The sequence below is a fragment of the Hyla sarda genome, chromosome 1 (genome assembly GCF_029499605.1).
Source record: "Hyla sarda isolate aHylSar1 chromosome 1, aHylSar1.hap1, whole genome shotgun sequence".
NCBI classification, from domain to species: domain Eukaryota; kingdom Metazoa; phylum Chordata; class Amphibia; order Anura; family Hylidae; genus Hyla; species Hyla sarda.
The window spans coordinates 81,590,827-81,613,797 of record NC_079189.1 but is presented as its reverse complement, the minus strand read 5'-3'; the positions used below and the strand labels follow the sequence as shown (position 1 = coordinate 81,613,797).

The 22,971-nt window shown below is 43.3% G+C and overlaps 1 protein-coding gene across 4 annotated transcripts in view; it reads right to left on the bottom strand.

Annotated features, from left to right (window-relative positions):
- The window catches only part of NWD2 (NACHT and WD repeat domain containing 2), a 328,260-nt gene that overhangs the window by 208,459 nt on the left and 96,830 nt on the right, over positions 1-22,971 (bottom strand). The window contains exon 1 of one of the 4 annotated variants that reach the window (XM_056556324.1): positions 109-128. The exons of the other annotated variants lie outside the window; for them this stretch is intronic. The gene's annotated coding sequence lies outside the window, so the exon portion shown is untranslated. Of the gene's footprint in view, positions 1-108; positions 129-22,971 lie in introns of those variants that run through there. 4 annotated transcript variants of the gene reach the window in all.

The following is a 22,971-nucleotide window of genomic DNA, read 5'->3' as shown; positions in this document are numbered from 1 at the left end:
CTTGAACATTTTCCCTCCAAACATCTCGAACCTGATCTCCTGATACTGCCCCTCGCATAATTTCCGATTCTCTCAAGACCATCACCTGCGCTCTCCCCTTGTCCGCACCTCACACAATCGTCTCCAAGATTTCTCCCATGCTTCCTTCATGCACTGGAACTTGCTACCCCAACATATCCAGCTGTCACCCATCATCAAGACTTTCAAAAGTAATCTGAAGACCCTTTAAGGAAGCCTACAGCCTACTATAACCCAGCCATCAATGCACTGGGTGACTTTGGGGGAGATTCATCAAAACTTGTGCAGAGGAAAAGTTGACCAGTTGCCTATAGCAACCAATCAGATCGGTTCTTTCATTTTTTAATAAGGCCTCTGAAAAATAAAAGAAGCGATCTGATAGGTTGCTACGGGCAACTGGTTTACGTTTGCTTCTTTTATTTTTCAGAGGCCTTTGCAAAAATAAAAGAAGATATCTGATCGACTTTTCCTCTGCGCAAGTTTTAATGAATCCACCCTTTATCTCCAGAACCTTCTGTCTTTCCCAAAACTCGGACCCAAACTTCAGTCTAATGTTACTGTGGCATGAAGCCTCAATAATGCATACCTCCCATCCACCATTTTACCAGCTGCTTGCTTACAGTAGGCCTACATAAGAGATTGCCGTCTGTTGTACAACCAATGCACTTTGATAAAGTTTCCTATCTCCTGTACCTCAGGCACAAGAGTTAAAATTTAACTGGGACACTTGCTGCCTACAGGTACTGTCTATAGTAAGAAATTTTACTTTCTAATGGCAAAAAAGTACCATAAGGTTGATGGTGTTATTGTTTTATTGCTTGTCCTTGTATAGGGTTTCCAGTGCTTATACATCGTGTACATATTGTTCTCCTTTTCTTTCTACTCCTGAAATGTATGGATTTGAGATACAGACTTCAAGGGCAATTATAAACTAAATATTATCATGTAAAGATGAAATACAAATATATATATATATAGACAAAGAATAAGTCAGCCAGCACTTTAGTTGATACCAAACTATTATATGGACCTGGCCTACAGGTGCACGCTACTAGGCTAGATATACAACAACAGAAGAATGCAGCAGCACACTGCCAGCACAAGGATATAGGTGGGACGGTCCAAGCTATTTGACCGCCGGCGGAGACAAATTTGCGAGCTAAGTGCCTCACTATTTCATAGTTTCACATTTGCATCTATTACACCATAGCTGTATAGCTCTCCATGTTTTAACTGCATATTCATGTTGCACCTATATCCTTGTGCTGGCAGTGTGCTGCTGCATTCTTCTGTTGCTGTATATATATATATATATATATATATATATATATATATATATATATATATATATATATATATATATATATATATAAATATAAAAATATAAATATAAATATAAATATAAATATATAAATATAAATATATAAATATAAATATATAAATATAAATATATAAATATAAATATATAAATATAAATATAAATATATATATATTATATATATATATATTATATATATATATATATATATTATATATATAATATATATATATATTTAGTTTGCACTGGGAAATATCTAAAGTCCTGTTTTGCAGTTGACATAGATAATGCATAATTTGTTATATCTATTCTATATATAAGTCCCCTATAGGTCACCCAAGAGGTTCCTTTTCACATGTCCCTAAATCTTACCCATATATTGCATAGACAAGTACTCCTCCGTAATGGAGCATTGTGATTGTGCTTCTATTAGCCTTTTGTATTGGGCTCCACACATGTTGTAGCTCCTTAGTAGCTGTATTTAATTCGGCAGTGTGTACTTTCAAACAACCTTTATTTAGGGCTTCGTAGATAGGAATCTCTCTGGTGACCATCAATATAATTATATATATATATATTTAAATTTTTTTTTTTTTTTTTTTTTTGAGGTAAATTTGAACTCTTTTCCTTTGTTTTTGTCCTGTATAATACTTTGGTGTTCCCCTTTTTTGTATCCTATTTTTGTTTACCGACTATGTAGAAATTATGCAACCATTGTGCTGTTTATTACAATACTTAAAAAAAAAATTCTAATTCGGACTTTTGTGGTTTATCCATATATAAGTGACTACATCCTAATACACGGAAGTCATTTGTCTTTAGACAATTTTTATGAGCTCCAAGCTAAAGCAGAACAATGTACTGGTCCACATATTATATCAGGACAGGCTATGAGTACTGTAGAAAGTGTTGTCTAGATCATAATCGGGTAAACTTCTTGGAATCTGTATACTGTATGTAGATTATATATCAGGGAACCAGAAATATCCTCATCTGTCATGTAGAAGATGGTGTTGAACAAGCGCTTCTCTTATTTATTTTTATTTGTGATCATATATTAGTTGTCTGCTATATTCAAGAGCTGTCGCTCTATCTTGGCCACTTGCCAGTGATTGGCAGCATTCTATGGCGGATCGGGGCCCCCGATAGCCCGGCCGCGGCCACTTTAAAACAGTGACCAGCGGCGGCTCCTGGGGGCCCGGACTCCTCCTGCTTTTTCTATATTTCATTACCTGGCCGTGCTCAGCAGGCTCAGGGGATGCATCGGGTCTTGTGGGCTGTTACAAGTGACGTCTCCTGCGGCTCCTCTGCACTATGTCAGGGACGTCACTCGTTATTTCCTGCAGGGCAGTTTTCTTCATTACACCCCAGCGCTGCAGGAAATGACGAGTGACGTCCCTGACGCCGTGCAGAGGAGCCGCCGGTAACGTCACTCGTCACAGCCCACAAGACCCGACGCATCACCTGAGCCTGCCGAGCGCGGCCAGGTAAGGAAATATGAAAAATAGAAAAAGGAGGAGGAGGGGGGAGCAATGAGCACGGGAGGATTATGAGTGGGGGAGGATGGTGACACAGAGGGGGGTAATGATGAGCATGGGGGGAATGATTGGCAGGGAGGGGAATGATGAGCGGGGGGGGGGGGAATGATGAGCAGTGGGGGGTATTGATGAGCAGTGGGGGGTAATGATGAGCAGGGGGGGATGATGAGCGGGGGGGGGGGATGATGAGCAGGGGGGTAATGAGGAGCAGGGGGGGTAATGATGAGCAGGGGGGGTAATGATGAGCAGGGGGGGTAATGATGAGCAGGGGGGGTAATGATGAGCAGGGGGAGTAATGATGAGCAGGGGGAGTAATGATGAGCGGGGGGGGTAATGATGAGCAGGGGGGGGTAATGATGAGAAGGGGGTAATGATGAGCAGCGGGGTAATGATGAGCAGCGGGGTAATGATGAGCAGCGGGGTAATGATGAGCGGGGGGTAATAATGAGCAGGGGGGGGTAATGATGAGCAGGGTGGGAATGATGAGCAGGGGGGTAATGATGAGCAGGGAGGTAATGATGAGCAGGGGGGAATAATGAGCAGGGAGGGTAATGATGAGCAAGGGGGGAATGATGAGCAGGGGGGGGGGGTAATGAGCAAGGGGGGGAATGATGAGCAAGGGGGGGAATGATGAGCAGGGGGGAGAATGATGAGCAGGGGGGTAATGATGAGCAGGGGGAGAATGATGAGCAGGGGGGTAATAATGAGCAGGGGGGAGAATGATGAGCAGGGGGGTAATAATGAGCAGGGGGGAGAATGATGAGCAGCCCCTAGGCCATAGCAGTAGATCATGACCCCGGACCAGAGGAGCGGTGGTCGGAGCACTGAAGTGGGGCAGTAAACAGACATACAGTTCTCCAGCCATAAATTGTTTATGGCTGGAGGTTGTATGTCTGTGGGGGACACTGCCAACGTAATGTGGGGGGACTACAACCTAATGCGGGGGAACTGCAACCTACTGTGGGGGAACTACAACCTAATGTGGGGGAACTTGGGGTTTGGTTGGTGGAGAAAAGTGTAGTGGAGAAGGACCAGGAGGGCATGGGGGGCTGAAGTGAGGTTGTTTGGGGGTGGGGGGTGAGGTAAGGTAAGTGTGGGTTTGGTAAAGGGGCCAGAGGAGTGTGAAGGAGACTGAGGGGGGGGGGGGGGGTAGGGGGTGCAGAAAAGTGCAATAGTGGAGAAGGACCAGGAGTGTTGAAGGGGGGACTTAAAGGGGTACTCCACCCCTAGACATCTTATCCCCTATCCTTTGGATAGGGGTAAGATGTCTAGGGGTGGGGTACCCCTTTAAGGATCAGGGGAGGACTAAGGCTAAGTTTCCAGAGAAGGCAAAGGCACAAGAAAAAATGCCAACAAATTACCATAACACAGGAAAAAGCAGTAGCAGTTTTTCTGTGTTTTTGCAGGTAAAAAAAAGGGGGAAACCTAGCCTTAGGGGTCTCTGGGAGCAGGAGTCTGGAAGAGGACTTAGGGGTCTGGGGGGCAGAGGGGTCTGGGGGAATTAGGGCTCGTCCACACTACAAACTTCCGCCAGCAGAATTTTGTTTGTTTTCAATGGGATGCTGCTGCTCTGTGCACACTATGGAAGACACAGTGTGTGGTAGTATTAGTTTTAGAGGGCATGATGTTTGGCAGTATAATATACAGGGTACACAGGGTTTGGCAGTATAATATACAGGGTACACAGGGTTTGGCAGTATTATATTTAGGAAGCACAGTCTCTTGAAGGGTTATAATGATTGTTGTCTTTATACAGAGGATGAGGATCGGCTGGCAAAGTGAGGAACCAATGATGTCCAGGCGTCGAACTTTACAGAGGAAGATGGAGCTGGAAGAAGACCTGGCGTCTGGACCAGATGAAGAAGAAAAGGAAAGACAACAGAGAAGATGTCTCCTGTGAGTTATTTTATGTTTGTGTATTCTCCTGAGTGTCCCATTAGATCTCTCATCACTTCTAAGTTTTGAAGTAATAATGGATGACACTGTATATGAGGCTCCAGCTGTTACAAAACTACAACTCCTATAATGCCTGAAGCCCTCCAGACATAATGGGTGTTGTAGCTTTACAACAGCTGGAAAGAGTGACTTGAACTGAAGGGATTTTAGACCATGTAGCCCATTTTATTTTAATGGGGGCCTGACTCCTGTGACACCCACCAAAAAAAAAAAAAGGGGGGACATACCCAGGCCTATTTTTGGTCTCAGTCTGTTCCTTACTTGACAGGCCCTAAACACTGCTAATCACTGGCGGGTAAGCCAGAGTGGTGCGACTGCAGCTGCACTTCAGCAATGAACAATACTTACATAGCATCCTACTCAATGTCCCTGTAACCAGGTTTAAGCTGCCCTCAGGTGGGGCAATATGGCCCTCATAAACCAGGAAACAGCATTACCTGCCAATGCAGCCCTGTCGTGTCCTTTCCCAAACGTCATTATGGATATCGCTGCAGGAAGTACTCACACCACTGTGTGAGTATGTGGTGACTGTTTTCTGTGCTGGACTTACTTTACCAGTGACCTATCCTTACTGTATAGATTCTGGCAAACTATCTTTATTATTCTCTCACCCCTTTCTCTTGGTTATTTTATAATTCTCCATAGCCTTCTACATATGTATATGCCCCTGAGGAATCCACTGATGTTAGGGAAATGTGTAGGGTAATGTAATTTGTAGGGATTTCTAGGGTAAGACAAAGGGGCAGTATGTATGGTCCTTTTAAGGGCAAATGCGCCAACAGTCCCTTAGAGAGCAGGGGTAGCACCAGTACACAATACCTATAGGGAATACTAGGGTAACTTCTTCACCCCTTAACTATTACCTTGCAGCACTACCCCTCCCCTTTACATCTCTATACTGATCTGAATTTGTCTAGGGACATTCATCAGGAAATTTTAATTCTTTATTTATATAGTGCACACAGAATCCCCAGTGCTGTACACTCCATTTAGATTGAGGCTCACAATCTAAACCTCTCAGTATGTTTTGAAGTGTTGGAGGAAACCCAGATCAAACCCAAGAAAAGATGGAGAGAACAAACAAACTTGTTCCAGATGTTGTGCTTGGTGGGATTTGAACCCAGGACCCCAGCACTGCAACAGTGCTAACCACTGAGCCATTCTGCTGCCCATGCAGCCTCCACCTCTGTGATTAAGTGAGCGTGACTATTATAACTTTTGAATTGTCTTTGTCATTTCTAGGATAAAGATGTTGATGTGCACAAATGACCTGGGCCAGTTAAAGGGGTACTCCGGCCGTAATACATCTTATCCCCTATCCAAAGGATAGGGGCTAAGATGTATGATCGCGGGGTCCCACCGCTGGGGACCCCCGCAATCTGTCATTGCGCACCCACCTTTGTGAGCTCTCCACAGCGGTGGAGGCTCAGATCATGTAGCGTGACGACCACTGGACTGGAGTATCATGACGTCACCCCACCGCCCCTGTGTAGCGTCACGCTCCGCCCCCTCATTGCAAGTCTATGGGAGAGCGTGACATATTATATTCTAAAAAAAAATGTGGGAGCTCAACGTAAAAAGAGAAAACCTATACCGTCTGTATACAGTCTTCCTGAACCTCCACCATTGAAAAAGGGGACGCAGTTCCCCGAAACACGTCTGGTGTTAAGACAACCCTGCACATCATCTGAGACAAACGTTACCGCATTGCCGGTCCTCACCTACTCTCTCACCTGCTCCCCGTGCCGTCGGGGTAGAGCGGATACCTCCAGCATTGCCAAACGCTGCTACGACCGCTAGACTTCACAGCGCTGCCACACGCTGCTTCCCAGCCATCATCACCGACCCCCAGCACCGGATCATATCACCCCTCCTACATTTCTCCCGTGCCGCCAGGACAGAGGAACGTGTATCCGGATCGCAAGCACAGCTGCACTCACCTGACTGTGCACACTGTAGCCGGTAAGAGGCACTAAGTGCCTGAACTGTATAGCGATTGCCCTACTGAATTCAGTCCCCGTGCCGTCGGGGTAGACGGGGCATCGCCTGTATCTCTGCACCTAAAAATGTTTATAGTGGGCTCCAATCTGGGAGGCTCCAGAGCTACCGAAAATTTGCCTTATTGGATTATCAACTTTTTTGCTATATACTTTCATCTGGATTAATCCCGGCTCCTATAATAAGACTTTACAGTATAACTAAACAGATACTGTTTGCACTGTCCCATTGCCCACTTTCATTGTCTCATTGTCCAATTGTTGAAGTGCAATACCACTGTGTATATTTTATATTTTTGGCATTTTATACCATTGTAACCATTTTATCTAGTGACCAGTCTGCGACAAGGGCCCTGCCGCAGACCTCACATCATTTTTTCAAATAAATGTTATCATTTTATGCTATTTTAGACACGTTTTCTTTTTTCTCTCCCTCTCTCTCTTTCTTCTAATTTTTGACCTTATATCTTTTACTCTGACCTAGCCTAGCAGGACTGCCTCCCCTTTTTACACTATTAGTACATATTATATTCTGACATATCCATATTCTATGTGAATTCTATTTTTGAAATTTGTTTTTTAAATAATAAAAAAAAACTGCGTAAAGCTTTAGGCTCCTATTTTGGTTGTTTATTTTGTAATATGGATTTTTCTTTATCTGTTACTCTCCAGCCTAACATGATGGATGATAAATGTGACAATATAGAAGGAAGCAAGGGACAAGTATTCCCAAAACAAGTGCAAGGCATGCCAGGAAAATGTTCTGATCATTAATAGTCACAGAGACTGTTTCTGTGCTCAGTCTGTATGTGAGGGGGAATGTTTTAATTAAAGTGTTTCTCAAAAAAGTAACACCCTGTGCACAAAATGAACTGGAGGATTCGTGTATGGAGGATTTATTCTTATGATGATAGATACAGAAATTCTGCAAAAGTTCAATGCAGCTGTCGGTCCTAGGTAATCCATGACAGATACTTCTAAATGTACAGTTAGATTATGTAGACATATTGGAAGCAAAATTATTGCTGAAATTTTAACTCCAGCATTTTATCTTTCATGTAAATGTTTTTTCACACATCGCCCTAACATAACCAACACCCTTTTTTCAAAGGCTTTGGACACCCATGCGGTGAAAGGAGTTACATACAGCAGCTCAGGGTGTGGAGAGTTGGGGAAGTATATATGGAAGGTAGCTCACACAGGCTGTAGACAGGGAAGAAAGCACACAAGATAGTGTGCAGATGAGACTCACATGAGCTATGTACAAGTGTAGAGAGAAAGCGGAGCTCACACTGCAAACTCTAGACTCCCGAACAAACAGACTTCACATCTAGTATGTTTTAACACCCAACGACACAAGGCATATATATGCAGTTCCTGGTCATGGTCTGGGTGTATGAAAATAACTTATAAGCTCAGCGCATTTCCTACACAGGGAATTCCTACCCAATGTCTGACATTAGCCCTTCAGATGCCGCTTTCAAAGTTGATTCTGGCATCAAGAAGTGTTAAAATGCTGGTGAAAGTCCTTTAGGGGGGTTAATTGTGACCTCCACAGTGCGATTGCAGGTCCTCGATCAGCAGACATGATGGCCAGAGGTCCCTTGCTTTCTCCGTATGATGCTCCGATGGTGCTCTGTTTCTGCAGGCTGGGGAAGCAGAGTGCCTTGACACTGATCAATGGTATGCTTTGGCACAGGATTGAACAGTGTTTGCAATTGAAATATTTTATGGAATAGTACCCTATCAGAACTAAAAAAATAGTAAATAAAAAAAAAATGTGAATGCCCAATTCCAAATAAAAGTTTAACCCCTTAATGACCATGGACGTAAATGTCCTATACATGACCATGAGCATCGGAACGATGCTCGAGTCCTGCATGGCAGGTCCCAGCTGCTGATAGCAGCCAGGGACCTGCCGGTAATGGCTGATATCCTCGATCGCACGGATGTCCACCATTAACCTCTTAGAGGCCGTGATCAATACAGATCACTGCATCTGTGGCAGTGCGGCTGAAGTTTTGGCTGATCTGATCGCCCGTGGCACGGCCGTGGAGATCAGATCAGCTAACATGCCGGACAGAGGTCCCCTCACCTACCTCCGCCGCCTTCCCAGCGTCTTCTGCACTGATCTGCCTTCCAGCAGACCAGAGCACAAGATCGCCGATAATATTGATCAGTGCTATGCCCTATGCATTGCACTGAACAGTATTAGCAATGAAGTGATTGCTATAAAAAGTGTAAAAAAAAGTAAAAATAAAAGTAAAATAAAATTAGAAAAATACCCTCCCCCAATAAAAATGTAAATTGTCAGTTTTTCCCTGTTTACCACCAAAAAGTGTAAATAAAATTGATAAATATATTTGGTATCATTAACTGATAGGTTACCCTTGGGTAACCCAAAAAAAAAAAAAAAATTATCAAGTTAATTTTAAAAGTGCAATCTTTATTTATTGTTTCTGCACATTATACTTGTTTAAAATTCACATTCACCATAATGTCCTAATTGTGAGAGTCAATATTCAATACATGTGACTAATAGACAATGTAAGGTGCCTGCAGGAACACCCATATGTCTTTGATGCTAGGACGATGGCATTATGATAAAATCTAAACGGGGGGCCGTTTAGATTTTATCATAACGCCATCGTCCTAGCATCAAAGACATATGGGTGTTCCTGCAGGCACCTTACATTGTCTAGTGGTTTAAGTTTCCACCCTCCAATTATCTGTCTCCAGTTTTTTGAGTACATATTTGGTATCGCCGCATGCGTAAATGTCCGAAATATTAAAATATAATGTAATTGATCCTTTATGGTGAATGGCGTGAAAGTTAATGAGTTGAAATGAGTTCTCATACCACCGCTAAGATGGAAAATGAAAAAGTAATAGGTCATCAAAATAGAGGGGATTTTAAATGTACCGTATATACTCGAGTATAAGCCGAGTTTTTCAGCACGATTTTTCGTGCTGAAAACACCCCCTCGGCTTATACTCGAGTGAACTCCCCCCACCCGCAGTGGTCTTCAACCTGCGGACTTCCAGAGGTTTCAAAACTACAACTCCCAGCAAGCCAGGGCAGCCATCGGCTGTCCGGGCTTGCTGGGAGTTGTAGTTTTGAAACCTCCGGAGGTCCGCAGGTTGAAGACCACTGCGGCCTTCAACATCATCCAGCCCCCTCTCACCCCCTTTAGTTCTGAGTACTCACCTCCGCTCGGCGCTGGTCCGGTCCTGCAGGGCTGTCCGGTAAGGAGGTGGTCCGGTGAGGAGGTGGTCCGGGCTGCTATCTTCACCGGGGAGGCCTCTTCTAAGCGCTTCCGGCCCGGCCTCAGAATAGTCACGTTGCCTTGACAATGACGCAGATGCGTCGTTGTCTAGGCAACGGCTCTATTCCGGGCCGGAAGCGCGGAGAAGAGGCGCCCCCGGTGAAGATAGCAGCCCGGACCACCTCCTCACCGGACAGCCCTGCAGGACCGGACCAGCGCCGAGCGGAGGTGAGTACTCAGAACTAAAGGGGGTGAGAGGGGGCTGGATGATGTTGAAGGCCGCAGTGGTCTTCAACCTGCGGACCTCCGGAGGTTTCAAAACTACAACTCCCAGCAAGCCCGGACAGCCGATGGCTGCCCGGGCTTGCTGGGAGTTGTAGTTTTGAAACCTCTGGAGGTCCGCATGTTGAAGGCCGCAGTGGTCTTCAACCTGCGGACCTCCGGAGGTTTCAAAACTACAACTCCCAGCAAGCCCGGACAGCCGATGGCTGCCCGGGCTTGCTGGGAGTTGTAGTTTTGAAACCTCTGGAGGTCCGCAGGTTGAAGACCACTGAGGGCGAATGATGAGAAGAGGATGATGAAGGGGGGTGGGGATGATGAAGGGGGGGGGGTGTGGGATGATTACAAGGGGATGATGAAGGGGGGATGTGTGGGATGATAAGGGGATGTGTGGGATGATGACAAGGGGATGATGAAGGGGGGATGTGTGGGATAAGGGGATGTGTGGGATGATGACAAGGGGATGATGAAGGGGGGATGTGTGGGATGATAAGGGGATGTGTGGGATGATGACAAGGGGATGATGAAGGGGGGATGTGTGGGATAAGGGGATGTGTGGGATGATGACAAGGGGATGATGAAGGGGGGATGTGTGGGATGATAAGGGGATGATGAAGGGGGGATGTGTGGGATGATGACAAGGGGATGATGAGGATGTTAATGACGGGTCTGGATGATGACAGGGGGGGATGAGGTATTTCCCACCCTAGGCTTATACTCGAGTCAATAACTTTTCCTGGGATTTTGGGTTGAAATTAGGGGTCTCGGCTTATACTCGGGTCGGCTTATACTCGAGTATATACGGTACTCATTTGGTTAAAAAGTTTGTGATTTATTTAAAGTGGTACAATAATAGAAAAGTATGTAATCATGGGTATCATTTTAATCGTATTGACCCACAGAATAAAGAAAACATATCATTTTTACCATAAATTATACAGCGCGAAAACGAAACCTTACAAAATTTGCCAAATTGCGTTTTTCTTTCCAATTTCTCTACACAAATTTTTTGGTTGCACCATTTATGATAAAAGAGCGATATTATTACGAAGGACAACTGGTTGCACAAAAAATAAGCCCTCATACTCGTATGAAAGAGTTAAGATTTTTAGAAGGCGAAGAGGAAAAAACGAAAACGCTAAAATAAAATTGACCTAGTCCTTAAGGTCAAAATGGGCTTGGTTAAATTAACCCCCTTTTCCAATTTTTTGGGATATAAAAATAAAAATACATCAGTAAAAGTAAACATTTGTGGTATTTCCGTGTGCAGAAATATGAAACTGCATGGTTAATGGCGTAAATATAGAAAAATACTAAATTATCTATAATTGCTGACCATAATTGCTGATTTGTGGTCAGTTTATATACCAGAAAACAATTAATAAAACATGATTAAAAAGTCCATTCTAAACAAAAAAGAAATGGTATGAATAAAAAAAATTGTCCTCATACAATCCCATACATAAAAATGTAAGTGTTATAGGGTTCAAAAAAGTACAATTTTAGGCATATTCATTTTCTTTCAAAAAGTTATAATTTTTTCAAAAGTAGTAAACTGAAACAGAATTTCAATTGGATATTGTTGTAATCACACTGATCTGCAGAATAAATATAACATAGATTTTGTGGTAAAATTAATGACTTCTTTAAAGTACAGTTGGCTCCACGCAAATCAAGTATAGGCCTGTAGGTGGAAAATTTAAAGATTTCTATTAAAAGGTGAGGAAGAAGAAAAATAGCAAAAAACATGAAAAATCACTGCGTCCTCAAGGAGTAAGGAAAGGACAGAGAAAAGTCTGAAACTATAAGTTTGCTGAAAACTGGATATCAGGGGGGTCTAAAAAAGTAATTAAGTTTCAAAAAGTGCAGCCTTTTTTAACCTTAGGTAACCACTGATAAATATAATAATAATAATAAAAAATTTCTGTGAAATAAATGCCCACAGTCTTCATATATAGTAGCATCTGCTGGCTTGCAGTGGTGCTACATCTAGATAGGCTCTTGACCGACCTGCTGTACAATAAATACGGTACTGTGTGGTTTAGATATCACATTGTACAGTACTGTAGTTACTATGTGGCATGAGTTCTCGGAGGCTGGGCCTAGTGTCTACAGAAGGCCATGTCTTTCATTCCACACCACCACTCACCTATGAGCTGTTGTGGTTCTGCAGTAAAATACATACAGGGCCACATGACCGTGACCCTGTGAGCAAGCTAAAACACGAAACGCACGTTAGGGTGGCGTGTTCCTTGGTAGTTTTTGGTGACTGATGAGACTTTCCCCTCTGCAGTGGTGGGGGGGGGGGGGGTGCAGCATGTGCTCGGGACTTGCATTTCATCCCAGATTTAGTGTACCCTTGTACTTTTGGTACTCTGTGTTTTGGGAGGCCGGTATTCTTTGTGTAATATTTTTGTAGAAATGCAATAACCTATTATGTACTGTACTGTTACCTTGCTATTTTTTTGCACTGTAGCACTAAGACACCTTATACCTTTCTGTATGGCCTCTGCTATTGCTATCTTATACCTTTCTGTATGGCCTCTGCTATTGCTATCTTCCCTAGTATGGTTATATAAATTTGCATGTGGCACTTTTAGCCCTTACCCCTATAGTCCAAATAGAGAAAAATACATTTTTCTTTTCAGTCGGTCCAATCATTTCCTGCGGGCACTTGTTTGTCATGTTTTGTGTGACTTTTTACGTGATTTTATCATGATGTCTTGTGTAACTCTAATAAAGATTGTTTTCATGTTTGCACATATGTTTGAGTCTACCATATTTTTGTAGGATTTGTATGCTTATGGTAGCTATACCGCTACGGCGGAGTATTTGTAGGATGTATAAAATACATACAGCACTGGACTGTAGAGTGGCAATGTGGGATGAAGGCTGCAGTACAGGACGGCTACGGGATGAGAAAATGGGTGACAAGAGGTGTCCGGCAGTACTGTGTGCCAAAACTACACTACAATAGTGCAGATGAAGCCAACTAAAAAGAGAACATTGCCTAGCAATATGTCTAATTTAAATAAACAGGTTGAGCCCTTGTGATACATTTGCACATCTTTAGACTGCCTGGTCTACAGAGTAGTTTACTCATATGTTTGTCAGGATTATGCGCCAATGTAGATTTGCACTACAATTTAAGTTGATACCTGGATACACTTATTATACAGCAAAGTCAACAGCGCTACATGTACCTCCCTTAACTCTCTCTCTCTAGCAATCTAGTTATAAGTTCCAAAAACTATAGCTCGCCTAAAATGTATCACACCAGACTAGAAAACAATAACGAACTTTGTGTCACCAAAATGTGACAATCTTGTAAGATTACGTTCTCCTAAAGTGGCCTCATTATGTGATGGTCTCCAGGGAAATTATTGCTGCAGGGCCCAGAATGTGACTCAGTTTATATTTGTGGTAATTTATAACATTTGCCAATAGAGGGATAAAGTGTCTGTAATTAGGGAAGATTTAAGTAATTAGGCTCCATGATAGATCGTTTGGTTGCTGATAGAAAATTGAGCAGCGAGCTGATTCCATTCCCGGAGAGGGGCTCGCAGCACACTAGTGACTGGTTATTTATTTCGTGGCTCTTCGAATATTGTTGCATTTTATCTTATTTAAAACATGGATGAAAGATTTTTTAAAACATGGATTAGGATTTTTCTACCTGCAGATGCCATAATGCCAAAACAGGTGACATGAGGTTTAGAAGGTGAATGGAGGAAGATACGTGGATGCAATCAGTGGGGTAGGTCTCTAGAAGACGGGGGGGGGGGGGGGGGGGGCTAGAGCCCTTAGCCCAAGCCATGTCCCTTACCACACGGTTAGTCATATTCCAAACAACACCTTCATTCACACCCAATCACACCCAGCCTCCTTCTTCAATATACTTACTACCAGTGGGCAACTGAACAGTATGGTCTCAGGCCCCCGCTGCTCAAATACATCCGTGAATAATGGCATCACACCCGGGGTTATAGCCCTCTTAGCCCCCCCCTCTAGTGATGTCACTGCCTAAGGGTCTGTTTACATTATGTTTAACTATTCCATTAAAACGTCTGTTGGATTTATTTTTTTCTCATATAGATCCATAGACTTCTAAGGGTCTGGTGTCTGTTCTAAAAATTTTTTTAACAGGATAGACAATTGAAGAACAGTATCAAATCATTTTTTTTCCATGTAAGTATATGGCAACAGGATGCTACAAGATAGGCATGCTGTTAAAAGGTACCTTAAAAAAAAAAAAAAAAAAAAAAAAAAAGCTTATCCTTTCACCATTGACTTCCTATTCCTATTCACATAATGTTTTTGCATCCAGGATACAGATTTGCCTGAAGTCTCTGGGACTTTAGGCAATTCCATATCCAGATTGATGCAGTCTGGGGGAAGTCTCAGGCTATAAAATGTCCCAGGAGATTTAAACAGATATCCTGCCACCAAAGTGTAATCAGAGTTACGCTTTAAGTAAATTGGTTTCTGTCTAAACCCCATTCACTAATAACCGACTGTACTTTGTTGCTGAATTTCTGTGTAAGATCAAGTGTAGTACCTGTACTGTTGGTTGGCGGTGTGGAAGACCACTGAGGCAGGATGGGGAACTACACCACGGATCAGGTGTACCAGGGATGGCTGTGGAGAGCAGCAGCTATCCCTTATGAGACCTTTTCTTGCTGGATTTCGTCGTAAAGTCTGGGGAAAGTAAGAGCCGAGGTGCAAAAGTGCCCTGGTAGTGGTGACCCAAGGGGGCTGGAATTCATTTGGGAGTTCGTCGCCCCACTTGGAGGATGGCACATATCACACACTTTCTCTCACTCTTCTGGGCACTCACCCATAGTATCCCGGCCTTCTGGCTAGGATTGGGGAACTTTTATAGATCCGGATGGTTGTCAGAGCAGTATCACACTGCACACATCCACTTATTTATTTATTTTTTATGTCACTTGTGTCCACGTTTTTGTGTTCTATTTGTACACTAAGATTGGTCAGGGTGTGGTAGCCATGCCCCAGGCACCCTTGCTTCGGCAGGGGTGCCAAGCCGGTTTTACTGGCTACTTAGTGACAGCTTGGTTTTTGTCCGGTTGTTTGCCAGCGGCACTTTCGGTCCCTGATTAGCTTCGGCGAAAGGCAACATTGTACCTGGAGCCTTGCAGGTGCCTTTTGGCTCGGAGGAGTTGGAAGAAGCTTAAGGAGACAAAATAGTGGCTGAATGAAACAGTTTGGAGGTGGCAGCAGCATCAGGAGTCCTGAAAGTGACCCGGTGACAGAGTGGTGCGGTGGATGGAAATACCAGTACCCGGTGATGAAAGTGGCTGGAATGTTTGTAACTGGGGAGCAGCACCTTAATTCTGTTTGGCACTATCCATATTTGTGAAGTGTTGGTGTGGCACCATGGTCAATCTACTCTGATGCATCAGGCATTAGCGAGTGGAAATCCTGGCTGATCCATGTCTGATTCATCTTCACAAAGATCAGTCTCTCCACATTTTTCGTGGACCGACGAGTTCTCCTTGGGGTGACTATGGCCCCCGGCCGCACTAATAACCCGCTCTGATGGCACACTACTGGCTGGGCAGGACAGCTTTTCCAGGGCAAACTCTGCTAGTTGCGGCCATAAATCAAGTTTGGATGCTCAGAAGTCCAGCAGATCTTCAAGGTTTGTTGGCATGGCCATGTCAAGGTATGCCACCACCTGCTGGTTCAGGTCCTGCTCCATGTCTACTTGCTTCTGATGAGTTTCTTCACTATGCGGGTGAAGAAAGGTACTCATCAGCGACTGTAGACTCAGGCTGCTGCTGATGGAGCTGGTACTGCTCCTGCCACCCCACCCCTCCCCAACAGCCATGGCAGTGGAAGGTGAGCGCAGAGGGGCCCCGGAGTAAGACCTGCGAGTGGATGGATGATGGCACTGATAGCCATCGGCCAACTGACTACATAGGATCTCTCTGTTAATATTCCCATTTGTTGTGTATCGAATATTTCCTGAAATTCGTGACAAATTCGGGTTCCTCAGCTTTGATTCGCTCATCTCTAATTGTAAGTACATCAATACTGTACACTATATGCAAATAAGTGGAAATTTCTAAACAGAGGCGCACTAGGCATGCTAAAAATTATGTTGGAGGAAAGATTGGACAATTTTTCTTTTACCATTACAATTTCTTCCACGTCACTGTGATTAAGGGGGATTGTCTCGTATTCTGCACAATTACTATATTCAGTAACAGTGTCAATGAGAAAATATACTCTTATGTATCAGATGGAAGATTTTATTTCATTACTTTCTATTCTGGCAGCTACACTACTGATTATGTTCATTCTCGTTTCAAGAGGCTTCGCTTAATGAGCATTAACATAAGCAGCGGCCATTATCTTTGTTTTAGAAACACAAATCCTTTTTTCCCAATGAATTGCTATATGAAGCCTGTCTTGGTTTACAATGTACTTATTAGCAGAACACAACAATGCATTATATGTGAATATCTGCTGAACATTAGCCCCTTGATCTTCATGGTTTGCTGACCCTGTCTTGTTTTCGTTGTAACCTCAGTAATTAACCCTATGGTATCACAATCCCTGAAATCAGTCCTCCACCAAGTTTTCCTATTTAATAGTTTAGCAAATGCAAGAGGACCTGTTATTTTTACTCTATTCATAAAATCCCAAGTGAATGTGCATGGAAATCTAAAGACATAAACTTAGAGACCTTCATTGTTTGCTACAATAAAGGGCTACCTTCCAACTTCACCTAGTATATACACATGTTATGCCTCCACTGAGTTTCTCTAGGTGCATGGGAAAGTCATTGGCTAGTGGCAAAACTAGTCAATATGAATAAGGATGTGCCCGCTCAGCCAATCTGCTTTCAGTCAGCAAAGTGCAGGCAATAGTATACTGCACATGCTCCATTTAACCTGAGAAAAGCGAATACACTTCAGTTCAGTTTAAATATGCTTCAATTCTGCCATCTCCAAAATGTTAGAAAGAGAACAAACCATTGTCAGATCCAAACCAAACTGTTGAAGCCAGTCCAGATTTTGTCACCCATAGTAACAAATTACATCATCCATGACTCCACCCTCCCCAATCAACATATGGAGTCCTGTCTTCTTTTACCATTAGCCATACCTGCTGGCTGGTGGAACCAAGGAGGCTCTACCTTCCTGCTCTGGCCAATGACTGGCTAAGCAGGGACTAGTGGCGAGACTAGGACCAGGAAATGCTGAGTAGTGGAATTAGGCATCAACAGAAAGGCGTTAGGCAAGTGAGTACACATCTCTTTTTTCTTTTAGTACAGGTGGATCATATTTACATATAAAAATTAGTCCCTGGACAATTCCTCTGAGGTCTAAACTAGTCTGTGTCCTCAAGGGGATAATGGTACTGTTATTTGAAAACTGTTGCCCTGATTTACTATTTTAAACCCGACATGTTGTGTCAGGTTGTGCGCAAGACTCTGGTGCATTATGACAGATTCTGTCTCATTGTGTTAGAATTCTGTCTCATTGCGCCAGAAATAAAAAAAAAAAAAACAAATCCATTTTACTGTGAAAACCCCAAAAGGGGGTGTGGTCACAGAAAGGGGATGTGTCCCAGAAATTTTCACAAAAAAACTACATATTTACTATGGTTTTCACATAAAATGTGTTGCATTTCAGCTGAGGAAAACCCTACAGATCAGGGAATGTGTAAAAAAAAAAAAGCAAAATATAGGGAAAAGTGCAAAATGTAGGAAAACCTTAGTAAATACCGTGGGAAAAAAAAGTAGGGAATTAAAACCCACAAATAAAACTGCACAACACTCTTATTAAATCAGGGTCTGTAAGTCTATCTTATTTGGACATTATTTGGCACATGTAGGTAGAAGGGGGAGGCTTTATTAGATGGTTCTTCACAGGGCTCCATGAAATTTAATGTGCATAAACAATTGCATCCCTTTACTCCTGGTCCCCTTCTCAGCACTGTACATATAGAAGTCTATTCCTACATAATATCTTTCATTCTATTCATAAACTGAGAGCAGGACAAACAACGCTATAGGTTCCTCTGGGACAAGAGAATGTTTGAAATCGTCCAGTTGTGATAATCTTCAATAAGTAATGTTGTCTCTATCTCCTATATGTCCTGCCTTCTAAAATAGCGCTATACGACAGGGGAAAAAGAAGGACTAGACATTCGAGCCATAAGTAACGTATAAGTAATAATATATACAGTAACTAATAGCTCAAGCGCCAGACTCATCTTTCCAGCCATATTGCTGATGAAAACATTTCTTATAAGAAACATTAACCTTACTTTATGCTGTACATTATGCTGATCCTGGCTTATGGCATGCATATATTTAGACTTCTGTATTTATTACCTCATGTTCTTGTCAATAAATCATTGTACACACAACGCTATGGTAGATCAGAAAATATGCAAAAAAATAACAGCATAAAATAAAAAATGCACAGCTCTGACAGCCCTACCAGGGCACTCACGCCACCCTCCAAAGTAGGAAGCATTGTGCTAAAGAGAGGTAAGGGGCTGGCTCTTATCTATCCTGATCTGAAAGGACATCTTGGCCTTTTACTTACCAAGGAGCACACCATAACAAACAGTAAGATTTAAACTACTTGGGTGTGTTATATGGCGTCTCAGGTTAGTTAACATGTTAAAGGGGTATTCCGGGTTTATACATCTTATCCAAAGGATAGGGGATAAGATGTATGGTCACAGGGTTCCCGCCGCTGGGGACCCCAATGATCTCAGTACAGCTCCCGGCATTCTGAGCCGGGTGCTGCCTCTGAGATTGGGACGTGACATCCCACCATGCCCCCTCCATTTATGTCTATGGGAGGGGGCGTGACTGCCATCATGCCCCTTCCCAGAGACATGAATGGAGGGGGCGGGATGTGATGTCACTAGGGGGCATGGCCTTGACGTCACTTCCCTGTCTCGGAGGCAGCGCCCGGCACAGAATGCCAGGGACTGCACCAAGATCGTTTTGGGCCCCAGCAGGATAGGGGATCCTTAGGATAGGGGATAAGATGTATAAACTCGGAATGTCCCTTTAAGTAGTAGCTAAATTTATACAGTCTTACAGCTCCAAAGAAGACTAATAAGACTAATAAGGCCCTCAGTGAAAACAAGCTTTATCTGGTGAGATGAATGATAATATTGAATTGCATAAGTGGGCTCACTATATATATAGTCCGTTTTTGGACACTGAACCCAAGTTGCATAAGGATATGCTGATGGTTTAGTGTCTCACAAAGTAATGACAGATTCATCTTACAGTAGTTACGCAGATTTTCCAAATTAATTGGCATTTCCCAAGACAGGCTATCAATATTAGATCCGTGGGGGTGGGGGCAATGTCAGTCAAGCTCTGCACTCTCTTTGTTGTCAAAAGTTTTGATTGGTCGGGGTCTAAATGTTCAGACCCTGGCTGATTGCTAGAACGAGTCAAGAGGAGGCAAGCACATTTTCTCCCAACTCTGTGCCATGTGACAGACCTCTAATGTAAGTTTATGGAACCCTCTTGCCCACACACAGGGAGCTGTCCAATTCTCTTCTCCCTCATTCTAGCAGTCGAGCGGGGTCTGAGCACTCACACCCTGGCCAATCAAATCTTTTGAAATGTTTCCATGACGTATCAAAAGTTTTATAGATACTTACGCAACTGATTCCCCATGGATGCTGTTTTAACAAAAACAGGGTTCCCAGTCGACACACAGGAAATGTCTGCAAATGCTCACTGAGAGAGGACATATTTTTGTGTTTCAAGACAGGAACAGATAATGGAGAACAGCGGGGGCCTGGTGCGCATCAGAATGCCAGCAGCTGGAGATAGTGTAGTGCCAGCTGCTGGGGATGACATATCCTAGTATGTGAAGATGGAAACCATAAAAAGTCTGCAGCATTTTCTCAAGGCCACAGCCCTTTTAAACAACTAATCATTAGAGGTGCTAAGGAACGGACCCCCACAATTTAATAATGGTGGCTTATCCTGAGAACAGGCCATCAGTTTTAAAGCAGAAAAATAAGGTGATCAGGCTTCCTTATATAGAAGAAGTACACCAAACCAGAACAAATCTATTTTTCTTTTTCAATGCTTAATCTTCATTTCATTACAAAGAGTAATTCTGTGGTAAACCACCGGTGTATGGCAGGACCACGGGTGTAGCAGACTGAGTGTTGGGATCATTATGGTATTAACCCCTGGGGCAAGATGTTGTTAACCCCTAGTGTTCGTGACACCAGGATGTGGTTGTATCGTGTGGGGCACAGCTGACAACCAACCCTAAACGGCATACATTAAATGAGAGGCCAAAGCAGGTTTTGAAGCAACTGGAACATTACTGAAGAAGGCAGTATAACAGTCTTTACAGATAGCCAACTTCCACAGAGGTGACCGGGACACAAGGAACCTCTCAGGCTTGCTTGGACTTGTAGTGGTAATAATTATGATGCAGGCCACTGTGCTATTGTGAGGATTTTGGTAGGGACAGTAGAGACTTGACTTGTAGACATAGAAGACTTATAGATTAGATGTGGCTGCAGACTTGTAGGCTTTGACCTAGCTGTACTGGACAGAACTTGTACAGGACTTGTGCTTGCTTTAGTGTCCAGGAAGAGAGCAGGACGTAAAGAGAGATAGTGTGGAGACTACAGCCCTTTATATATCAGGGGGCTGGACTAAAGCCCATTGGTAGCTGGTTGCCTGTGGTTACCTGTGCCTCTGGAACTCTGGGCATCAGGTGATCACACATCACATGACATATCACATGACCTTAGGAAGGTCCTATACAGTTTAAACATCCTAATAACATTTGTACATAGTTTATATTCACTGTACAATACGTATAATAAATGTACATAATTAATATACACTAGAATACCATAATAGTGACCTAGGGGGACCCTGGAGGAGAGCCCTGTGGACTTGGGGGACTCTACCTGGGGGACTTTAGGATTGCACAGAACCATGTTCTGTACCGGGAAGCGACAATTCCATTTCATATTCAGTACAAAACCGACAAATATCACCCATGTGCAGATAGATCGCTTCACTGACGCTTCACGGACTCGGAGTGTCTCGGGAAGTCCATTGCTCCCACCAGAGCTTACATGGCCTCCTGCCGATTATCCAGCCTTTCCCTGGATCTCAGAGCAGAGTTCACACGTCTGTGTGCTCGAATGGCAACATTTCAGGATTGCTCCTCTATCTGTTAGATGAGTTGTTATATCCAGGCAGGATTTTTGGTAGTCCCGTGTACACAAGCATGTCCTCCTCGCTCTCACAAATTCCCTTATCAGGAGGTTCTTGATGACATGTCGTGGGTGACAGGTTTTGGCATGTAATGGCTTGTTCTGGGGTGCCAAGCCACACTAGGAGGAGGTCGTCCAAGTATCTGCTATACCTTTCCACCTTATTGGATGATATGGCAAATACTTGGATGACCTCCTCCTAGTGTGGCTTGGCACCCCGGAACAAGCCAATGAATTCAGTGAATTTTTAAAGCTTAACTTTTCGGACATCACTGGACGAGCACAAACTTTTTGGACGTCACTTTGACAGGTGTACCACAATCAAATAAAATTGTAACTAAGCTATACCACAAATAAACTGTGGGTAACAGCTTACTACATGTAAAGAGCTGTCACCCATGACATGTCATCAAGAACCTCCTGATAGGGGAATTTGTAAGAGCGAGGAGGACATGCTCGGAAACACATATAACAACTCTTCTAACAGATAGAGGATATGAACATAAAGACATCCAACGCGCTATGAACATTGTCAATTCCAAACCTAAAGGATACTGTTTGGAAAACAAACCACAGAGAAACCAAACCCATTCTTCTACTGACCCCATCACATTCAGCACTGCATTTAGTACAGAATTTGAGCAAGTGAAACAAATTGTCTTACAACACTTACCTGTTCTCCATCACAACGAGACTATGTCTAAAATACTGAATGCAGAGGTTAGAGTTGTCCCTCGGAGGGGCAAATCCCTATAAAACCAACTCTCCCCCAGTGACCTCCAAATTAAATGTAATGACAAACAGAACTGGCTCAGTTGTTCAGGATGCTATAAATGTGGCCACACATGGTGTAATTTATGTAAATATATCCATACATCAAGCCGTTTCCAATGTACATCCACTGGTATCGCATATGATATAAAAACGTTTAAAAACTGCCACACTACACATGTGATCTACCTCGCTACGTGCAATCTTTGCGGTTTACAGTAAATTGGACATACGACTAGAAAACCCAAAATGAGAATTGCTAAACACCTTGTGATGCAGAACTATCTCACAACTCTTCAAAGATCTATATCTGGACTTACGAGACACTTTGCTGAGTAACACGTGGGTGATTTGTCCAGTTTGAGCATTCAGGGTATCGTAAGAGTTAAGCCCCCCCGGCCGGGGTGGTGACTGGGGTAAGCTGGTGTTCAGACGGGAGGCCTTTTGGATCCTCTGTCAGGACACCAGTACCCGCGAGGATTAAACTATAGAAAAGATTTATCGTATATCTGTTAATGTGTTTTTCCCTATATACAATAATATACCCGTGCAGTATTTAACATACT